The sequence below is a fragment of the Ochotona curzoniae genome, unplaced genomic scaffold, assembly GCF_017591425.1.
Source record: "Ochotona curzoniae isolate NIBS_2020 unplaced genomic scaffold, NIBS_Ocur_1.0 scaffold_2476, whole genome shotgun sequence".
Lineage (NCBI taxonomy): Eukaryota > Metazoa > Chordata > Mammalia > Lagomorpha > Ochotonidae > Ochotona > Ochotona curzoniae.
The window spans coordinates 8,802,383-8,813,129 of record NW_024467095.1 but is presented as its reverse complement, the minus strand read 5'-3'; the positions used below and the strand labels follow the sequence as shown (position 1 = coordinate 8,813,129).

At 41.4% G+C, this 10,747-nt stretch overlaps 1 pseudogene; it reads right to left on the bottom strand.

The window, feature by feature from the left end:
• Positions 1–8,232: 8,232 nt before the first annotated feature.
• On the bottom strand, positions 8,233–9,232 carry LOC121170674 (annotated as a pseudogene).
• Between the last annotated feature and the right edge of the window lie 1,515 nt (positions 9,233–10,747).

Sequence of the window (10,747 nt, the reverse complement as noted above, 5' to 3'; positions counted from 1 at the left end):
TATATATATAAAAATATGGCCTGGCGCTGTGGCCTAGATGCTAAAGTCCTCACCTTGAACGCGCCAGGATCCCATATGGGCACCGGCTCTAATCCCAACAGCCCTGCTTCCCATCCAGCTCCCTGCTTATGGCCTGGGAAAGCAGTTGAGGACGGCCCAATGCTTTGGGATCCTGCATCCCTGTGGGAGACCTGGAAGAAGTTCCTGGATCCTGGCTTCAGCTCAGCTCCAGCCATTGCGGCCATTGCGCTCACTTGGGGAGTGAATCATCAGAGGGAAGATCTTCCTCTCTGTCTCTCCTCCTCTCTGTATATCTGCCTTTTCAATAAATGAATAAATAAATCTTAAAAAAAAAAAAAGAATTCATGTGACAGATGTGCTATTGGGATAGATGTCTTACCGAATGATCAAGAGGATCATTTCTTCATTTGAAAGGGGAAGTGACAGAGGGGAGACAGCGGGTTTTTCCCTGTGCAGGTTTATTACCCGAATGCCTTTCCACACTCAAGGCCAGGCCGAGCCAGGAGCTCCGTGAGTTTCTGGAATGGCAGGGAGCCCTGGGCCACCGTCCTCCACCTGCCCAGGTCTGTCAGCAGACATCTGGGGCTGGCAGAGCAAGTGCAGTGATCCTGATTTATTGAGACTTCGTCACATTTTACCCTATCACTGTCGTTTGTCTTACCTAGCCTCATTTGCACTTTTAGTTTTGGATATTTTGTTTTGTGAACCTTATGATGTATTTAGTGTTGTGTATACATTATTACTAATTATAGTGTTATTTGACAAGATGCCTAACCATTACGTGCAGCAATTTTTATAGGCAGAAGAGCTTGGCATTTCAACAGAGATATTGGGGGCCCAGCATGGCAGCCAAGTGGCTGAAGTCCTCACCTTGCATGCACTACAGTCCCAGATGGTCACTGGTTCTAATCCTGGCGACCCTGCTTCCCAACCAGCTCCTTGCCTGTGGGCTGGGAAAGCAGTTGAGGACGGCCCAAAGCCTTGGGACCCTGCACCCGCACGTGGAAGACCCGGAAGAGGCTTCGGGTTCCTAGCTTGGAATTGGCTCAGCTCCGGCCGCTATGGCCTCTAGGGGAGTGAATCAAGTGGATGGAAGATCTTCCGCTCTGTCTCTCCTCTTCTCTGTGTATCTGACTTTCCAATAAAAATAAATGAATCTTAAAAGAGAGAGAGACTGGGAACAAAGCTGCCCCTTTTCTCAGCGTGGGCTGGGACCTCTCCCCGGGTTTCTGTTGCCGTTGTTCCTATGCGGTTTACTCACTCTTAAAAATTATTTTAATACGTATTGATAACAAAAATTTAAATTAGGCCAAGATTACTTGAATCTTTGGAAAATAAAACAAAACAGCTTCCGCAGTTGCTTTAACCCCTGTGCTTTGGCTTCCCCTGGAAATAATGTTGAACTCTGGCAGAAGAGCAACTGCGAAGGATCGTCTACATTGCTTCAAATATCGCCTTGTGATCAGATACATGGTTTGACCAGGTGCCCTTTCCCCCACATCTGCTTTAGCTTTATCTGTAGTATTACGGTGGCACACAGTAATTGTCTTCATTTACTTACCATTTCCTCTGAGTTTTAAAAAGCAATCATATAAACCAGTGTAGGATGTTCAGATTCTGAGAAAAAAATCTTAGTGTTAAATGGTATTATGCAGGTTTTTTCCAAAACGTACATATTTTATTTCCAGTCTTGTTCTATCTTGTTCTGAATGTTCCCACCTGAGCTATACTTCATAATTCCTTGGGAGGGAATGAGACTGACTTTAAGATAAGATAAGGGAGTCCAATCTGATGCATATCACAAGTTGAAAGTATCTTAACATTGATTTTTTTCAGACAACATTGAAATAATCCTTTCATCTTATTTCTTTTTTTAAAAAAGATTTCTTTATTTTTTTTATTGGAAAGTCAGACATACAGAGAGGAGGAGAGGCAGAGTGGAAGATCTTCCATCTGTTGATACATTCCTGAAGTGACTGCAGTGGCAGGAACTGCAGTGATCCGCAGCTAGGAGCCAGGAGTTTCATCCGGGTCTCCCACACAGCTGCAGGGTACCAAGGCTTTGGGCCGTCCTCAACTGTTTTCCCAGGCCACAAGGAGGGAGCTGGTTGGGAAGCAAGGCTGTCGGGTTTAGAGCCGGTGCCCATATGGGATCTCAGTGCATGCAAGGTGAGAACTTTAGCCACTAGGCTATGGTGCTGGACCCCTTAACATTTATTGATAATGGAATAGAAATACCTGTCATTAGAAACCTACATTTTGATAAAATTTGTGTAATAAAACTAATTTTGCAAACTTGTAACTATTTATAACTTCAAAGATCAGGTCTTCATGTTAGATTTTTGTGTTCATTAAAGAGATTAAGATTAGGCCCAGCATGATAGCATAGCTGTTAAGGTCCTCGCCTTGAACGCACCACAATCCCATATGGGTGCCGGTTCTAATCCCAGCAGCTCTGCTTCCTATCTAGCTCCCTACTTGTGGCCTGGGAAAGCCGTCCAGTATGGTCCGAAACTTTGGGACCCTGCATCCGCATGGGAGACCTGGAAGAACTCCTGACTCCGGCCACTTGGGGAGTGAACCATCGGACGGAAGATCTTCCTCTCTTTCTCTCCTCTTCTCTGCATATCCACTGTTCCAATAAAAATAAGTAAATGTTTAAAAAAGAGTAAGATTATTGAATTTTAATTTCTAGGAGATTTTTTAGATGATTAAGATGAAACTGAATTTTGCATGCACCTGTGGTACTGCGCTCTGGTTTGTCCAGCATGCCTCATTTGAGTAGTGGGCTCCCAACTTCTGTTCTGTCTTCAGAGTTCTTCCTCCCGATTTCTCGCTGTCTTACAGACCTTATGCTATTTCCTTCTGGTGTATGGCAGGCTCTTGAAATCATCTTTTTTATTATTCCATTAAAAAAAATTAAAGATGGATTTTCCTTTACACTTTTCAAATCATCCTGTAATTCTTTAGCCCTAAGACATTAAAATGAATGAGTAAAAATATTGGATACCTAATCGTCTCTGCCAGTCCATTCAGACTCATGGATTTGCAAAATTATGTTAAAGTCTTTTTAAAAATACATTTGAGTAGGCTTTTGTAGTCATTTGGATTTTGAATATTAATTTTCTCTTGCCACGCTGCTTAGCCATAAAAATGAAAAGGCAGATAAATGTGGGCTTCTCTTAGTAGTGTTAATTTGAAGTACTGGATTTATTTATGGTGATGTTCAACAAGGCAATTCCTGCATTTCCATTCACTTCAGATCCAATAGAAATCCCTCCCCCAACACAGTAAGAAAAAGTTGGACACATTTTGTAATAATTGATTAAAAGTGTAATTTCCCCCTAGATCGCACAAGTCATAGAAGTCTGTTGAAGCTTTGTGCTGGCCTGTTCTGGAAGCAGAAGAAGACCTTGGAGAAAGGAGCGTTGGAGCGTGAAGAATCAGACTCTTCTATCCTGTGACAGAGAATTCCAGCCAACCCTAGAAATGTGAGTTTTCTGTGTTCCCAGCTCTCTGGCTTTGTTGTTGCTCAAGTTTTAGTAGAAAATAATATGATGACAATATTTGGATAGCATTCGTTACAAAATATGCACATATTTTGCCTGGTAACTTTTAAGTTTTGGTTGGCGTCAACACCTGTTAAATAGAGAGTAGTAGACAGTAATGTTTTTGCACCAATAATATTTAATGCAAAATGGGTTAATTTTCTGTGGGGAACTGTTCAGTGTTTTGAATGTTCTCATGAAAGAAAGGTAATTTCCTTTGATTTCGCATCCACAGTAGCACTACCATAACCTTTTCATTCTAATCTCAGATTTTTTTCTTTTATATTTCTTTGAATCTGAGAATAAGATCATCTTAATATGTCTCCTTAAATCCACCACGTGGTAAGAGAGAAATTAAGTCCCCTTTTCATTTTGCACAGTGGAACTCAATTGGACTGAATTGGTATTCAAGACTTACTATAAAATATATCATTTTTGTTAGGTTTGGAAAAACTGATTCCCTATCTCTTTGGGGAAAAAAATTAGTAAATGCGTGCTAATATTTACATAGTAAGACAGTTTTTAGTTGGTCTTCAGAAATTAGCACATGCAATAATGACGGATGCCATTGTTTGCTTTAAAAAAACTGCATGGGGAGACATTTCTTGTTGTTTGTGCCCGCTTTTATCTGCAAAGTGACCTAGTGAATTTGATGTGTGTATGATGCACTGCTACAACTGCCGGAAACCTTTTGGCTTAGAACTGGTTGTCTCTCTCCTTTCTCAGCAGAAAAAATCATGATAGAGTATTGTCTGGATGATTAAAAGCCCCAGTGACCAGTGTGAGTGGTTAGCCTAGCAGGAGGGACACTAGTCTGTATTCCGTCGGAGTGTGAGTGTGACTGTGCCTGGCGCCTGCTTCCAGCTCCCGGCACGGCACACGCTGGGAGGGAGTGGGAACGGCTCAAGCAGGTGGCTTTCTGCCACCCACCTCGGAGACCTCCTTGTCTCCCCTGCTCCTACCGCTGGCCCCTCCAGCTCCAGCTTCCATGGGAATCTGAGGAGTGAATCCATGAGTCAGAGTTCTGTCTTTCTCGTTCTCTAGTTCTTGGCCACTCAAAAAAACATGTCCACGTTATTCAGTAGGAAGTGAGTGTCTTATTTCATTTGAGTGCGGTCAAATCATCCATTCTCCCAGTTTGCTCCAGAACTGCCACATTGATCCTTACAAGGTTTAAGTATGTTACGTGTAGTGACCTAGAATCTGACAATGTGAAAGACTCCATGGTGAGAAATCGTTGATATTCAGGTTTACATTTAATGTATTTGCTCTTGTTATCCAGAACTTTCTTGGGGAGTCTCTAACATTATAGCCACCTCTGAGAGTTTATTGTAGTCAACACAAACTGGATGTAGCAATCGCTGTGCGTACAAAGCAAAACCAGTTTGGTTTGGACATAGACGTTCAGCTCAGAAATTGTTGTTACTGTGAGTTAAAAGCGGCACCTCGGAGAAGGACGACAAAGAAGTTACCACTCCTTTCGCCGTGGGAAATACTTCGTCTTCATTTAAGATTTTAATTTTTGTTATGAAAATATAAATAATTTATTTATATTTAATTTTGGTGGCTTAATAGTGAACTCCCAGTTACTGTTTGGGGTTGGTGACAGATTGGAGAAAAAAAATGTCAAACACGGAAAACTTTTGCTGATCCTCCGCTTGGCATCAGTGAACGTGAACACAGGATAACATCAGTGACGTGGAAGAATTCCAAAAAGAGAATGTCATGGGAAAAGATCTCAAGCAGAAAAAAAAATGAATTATTACTCATTCTTTCCTCCAGCTTGCATCTTACTCATTGTTTACACGACACACAAAGCATACACGTATGCATTTAGACAGTCGCACACTCTCCTTATTTTTTAAAAAAAAATCACTTATTTTTATTGGAAAGTCAGATTTACAGAGAGAAGGAGATGCAGAAAGAAAAAACTTCTGTCTGCTGATTCTATTCCGCAAATGGCCACAATGGCCAAAGCTGAGCTGATCCAGAGCCAGGAACTGGGAGCCTCTTCCGGGCATCCTATGCAGGTGAGGATCCCAAAGCTTTGGGCCATCCTTCACTGCTTTCTCAGGCTGCAAGCAGGGAGCTGGGTGGGAAGTGGAGCAGCTGGAATATGAACTGGTGCACAATATGCATTGTGGTGCATGCAAGGTGAGAACTTTAGCCACTAGACCACTGCACTGGACCCTCCTTTTCTCTTTCTCTCTCACTCTCTCTCTTCCTCTCTCTTTCTTTCCCTCTCTCTTCCTCTCTCTTTCTTTCCCTCTCTCTTCCTCTCTCTCCCTTCTTGCTCCCTCCTCTTCAATGGCATTTGGACTTTGGTGGATATCAGAATTACCTGGGAAACTTGTTAAAAGTAGAGATGCTGGAATTCCATTGTAATCTGGAAACAGGTGCCAGGGTCCTAACACAGGCCTGTGCATCCTTAAAATGATATCAGCTGTTGAATTGAATCATTCCATGTTGATTGGTCCGAGAAAAGAAAATAATTATTGACAGGAATACGTCCGATTTTGAGTTCAGGTGTTTTGAACAGGACAGGTAAAGTCAGTGCAATCTAAGATTGGGGTGGGAGTAGAGCCTAATTTTAAAACTGTTTTGTTGATTTCAAACTATGGAAGAATATTGTTTCCAAAATGAATGGAATTGCCCTGCAGAGTACATCTGTGAGAATGAAACAAATTTTAATTAGAAACTGTTTAGTGACAACACACACACACACAAAAACATTTACAGAAAAATACGCGTAACAAGAATATGAGCTTACGATGGGCATATTACTAACTTGATGGGAAAATGATATAGTTCAAGGCCGAAGTGATTCTCAGTGATTGTCTGTTCAAGTGATTGTCATATTCACAAGAATATGAGCTTACAATGGGCCTGTTACTAACTTGATGGGAAAATGATATGGTTCAAGGCCGAAGTGACTGTCAGGTTGAGGAGTTGGAAGTGCATGGAAACCCTCCTCTATGGCTTCCTCTTCTCTAAATTTCCATTGTTTGCGTGTAAACATTTGCACAGAATCTCCCATGTCATTATAATCAATATACCTATTGGTTTTGGTCCATCGAAACTTACTCCCCATCTACAAGCTTCTGGACTTCATCTCTTCTCAGAGGGTAGGATTTCTCCTTCTGCACGGGGATCTGTTTTCCCGTTTGGCATTGTCTGCACTGCTTGTTTCTGCCTAGACTCCTACTTCTGCTTTTGGGCCTCTCTGCCTCTCCAGCCTCAAGATCTCTGTAAGATTGCTTTCCTAGAGATGCTGCAGGAGCTGACTGTGAGTGTTAAGATAATGGTTCGGTTACAAGTAGGTGGCAGATGGAGGTGGAGCTTCGGGAGCTGCTGGTATGCTGAACACGTCTCGTTTGCTCACCTGGCTGGTGGGTGCACGCATGCGTGCTTGTTTATAAAAGACTGCTTTTGGGAAGCCGTATGCTTTTCGGTTAAGATCAGGGGTGAAGGAAGGTTGTCTCTTCTCACCACTTTTGAAAAAAATTCTACTTGGAGTCCTGGCAAAGGCAAAAACAGTACATAAGACCTTTAGACTGATGGGGAGGAAATAAAAATGCCTGCAGGTGACATAATTGTGTATGGAAAAAATTTCAAAGAATCAACTACAACAGAAACACCAGTAGCAACAGGACTTGTATGGGCTGGTGTTGGAAAGCAGCAGCTGAAGCTTTCCTAAGAAACTCACGTCCCAGAAAGAATGTCAGTTCGAGTTCTGGCTGCTCTTCCTCTGTTCTGGTCCCCTGCTAGTGGGCTTGGGAAAGCAGTGCAGGATAACCTAGAATACTTGAGTTTGTCCCAACTGTGTGGGAGATGCAGATGCAATTTTGGGCTCGTGGCTCCACCAAGCTCAGGCCTGGCTGTCGTGGCCATCTGATGAATGACCCAGTGGATGGGATCTTAGTCTCATTTTCTCCCTCTCTTTCTCTTTTGGTCTTTTGCTTTTTCTTAGTTGTCACTGCCTACCTTTACAAATAAATGAATAAATAAGTCTTAAAAAAAAAAGAAAGTGTGCTGGAACCAATACAAAATTACAGCAAGGTTAATACACAAAAATCAGGTGATTCTGGCCATTAAATAAAAATAAATCCTTAAAAGAAAGAAAGCTAATTTAAAAATTGAGCAATGCATGTTTAATTTTTTTTGTGTCTTTGGTAACTTTAATAGAAGCATTGCTATTCATTTATACTTCTGTCTTATTAGCACCAAATTTTAACATCTAAATTAATTTGGGCTGAAAGAAGCTCCATCAAGAACTTTCCCCCACAATGACACAATGGGACTCATTCCTGTAAATGTGGAAATGGAAGATCTGTGAAGATCATTCTGAACAAAAAGGACACACAGAAATAAATGTAGCAAAAATCATATTGTACGGGTCAGTGCGTTTCACAGTGTTCACTGTGCTATTTAAGCATACTTCTGCTGACTTTCAAAAAAAAAGAATTACTCCCTAGCTCATCAAGTTACAAATTTCCCATTTTTTTTTTTCAAATTTAAAACCAGACTTTGAAGGAATTTATGATTAGTTGCCTGACTCATTTCAATGGTGTGTGCAGGGTGTGGCAAACAGGAAGGCTAGATGCAACACACACGATCGGGGGATATTTATTTGTCTTCGTTGTTTGCTTTCTTTCAAACAGTGTCAAATACCCACAGTTTGAAGGGACACAGTCCCCTTTGAGAATTCTGCGGGACAGCACAGGCTCCCGAGCTGTTCTTCGTAGACTGATAGTGCTTCCATCAAACTGACACAGCTCTCCTGTGTAAAGTCTTCCCCATCCTCGCTCAGTGCGTTCATTGAGAGGTCAAGAAATCAGTCTGAGAAACTCCCATGTGGAGTCTTCTTCTAGAGACATGGAGACTGGAACAGCTGTCACATCGTTAATCACACACTCTCTACCTTTTCTGGCACACCTCTGCAGGACTGGAATGCAGTCCTCTGTCAGAACGCCATGGAGGTCTCTGTAAAGATGGGCCATGTAGTTCTTACATCCATCAGTCAACACTTGGTCCAGCTCCACCACAGTGACCATCTTTGGTTTCACTTTGACTGTTTCAAACAGTATGCCTCCGTCTGCACCTCCCAGAATCAGCACATCTTGGCCACTGTCATGCCTGCTGCTGTTGGCCGTGACAGCCTGGGCACTAACCCAATGAGTCACTGTCCCCACGTTCACATCCTCACTGAGGATGACAATGCTCCCAACTGATTTCCAGCGTAGAATTTCGATATTCTGATGAAGAGAGGCTTCGATGTGTACCATTTCGTCTGTGTCGTACCCTGCCAGGCTCCCATCAGCAGTCGGCAGTGTCTGCCAGTGGCCTTTCCTTGAACTGTGGATGGTTTCTGCTTCACTCATCCAGGACTTTTCTGACTCAGCTGTTTGTTTATTCTGCTCTCTTCAGAGGGCCATCCATTTCGTCGTTTTTTCCTGTGTGGTATGGTCCTAATGCTGAAGATCTGGCAGCGCCACTCCATGGGGATGAACTTTCAGATTGGCATAGCTGCCGTTTTTGTTGTGTAAGTAAGTTGTTAAATAGTGCTGGTCCTGCCTGATATGCACTGATTTGGCCATCCCTTGGTCCTGGAAAATGAACTGGAGGCCTTTGACAATGGTATTGCCATTTGAGGCCCTGTGCATTGCACAGGCAGCTGCAGGAGAAGGCTGGGGAGAGTCATGGCAGAGAGAGGATGTTAGATGTGGTCGATGGGGCCGTATCATTATTTTTTTAACAAGTTATTTATTTATTTATTTCAAAGAGAGAGAAGGAGAGACAGAGAGAGAAAGGGAAGAGGGATCTTCCATCCACTGGTTCATTCACCCATATGGCTTCTATATCCGGGACTGGCCAGGCCAAGGGCAGGAGTTACAAACACCATTTGGTTCTTTCACATTCGTGATATGGACCCATTTATAGGGAGCTGAATTTGAAGTAGAACATCTGGGATAAAACCACACTCCAAGATGGGATGGAGGTATAACTAGCTTAATCTTGCTGTAACAGTACGGGTCCAGATAGGTTTTTTTTTTAATGATACAATCTCATAGCTATAGGAATTCTCTCCCCCACTCCTCATGGTTTTCCCCTATGTTATTACAATAGTGCAGGTTTTCAGCAAGTCTTAAGTCCAACATTCCGGTATTTAAGCATATCATGGCATTGTAGGTATAGACAATAAAAGAAAGTCTAGGATCCTATCATCAAGATACGCTGAACAGTTTCATTGGGAGTCCTCTAATGTTCAGTGTTACTCACAGTAAAAAATAATAAAAAGAGATTTTTTCTTATGCAAAATAGAACTCTGAGAAAAATGAAACTTGAATAGTGAAAGCTAAATGATAGAATCTTGAAGTCAGTAGTTTGTCACATTACAAAAAAAGTGGATGAGGGGAAAGTGCTAATCTCTATAGCCGAACCATCCTCTGTTTGCATAAATTGGGTAAGTTCTTGTGATTATTTATTTAATTGTAATTATTTAATTACAAAGATAAATCTTTCTGTCTCAAATTTTAAAACGTATTTCCCATTAAATATAAAATTATTCATTCTGAAGTAATAAAATACTCCTTTTATTAAGGTTTTGGTTTTTCCTTAAATTCTGAAGTTTTATTGCGGCCACAGGTCAACATTAGAAACATTTCATTTTTCATTTAAGTGAAGTTTTATTTTGCTAATTTTATGTTCGTGTGTTGTAAAAGAAATGGAAAAGACAGATGCTCTTTGTCGTCCTTCTTTGACTAGAAATTTCTAAATATGAAAGTTTCAAAAATAGGAGTTAGTCCCATATTTTTTTTTTGCTTCAGCCTCTTCTTTCTTCCTTGCTTATTCTTTCATTTTTAGTCTTTCCAGTTAACTTTCCAAAGTGTGGAAATAATCTTGTTTAGTTGGTTGACATTAAGAGAAACCATGAAATTTATTATTCATAAAAATGAGATATAAAAATTCTCCCTTTCTCCATGGTGGAGACACAGCTAGGCTCAACACAAATGTCTGGGGAAAATGCATCTGTTGCTACTGCATTTTTTTTTGTTTCTCTGAAAACTTGGCAATTGTAAAGTAGCTATGATTTTGATTTGTCTTGGCCAAACCCCAGATTACCAAGGAATTACATTTAGAACATATTCAACTAAGAATTATCTTTGTAGCAACTTTTC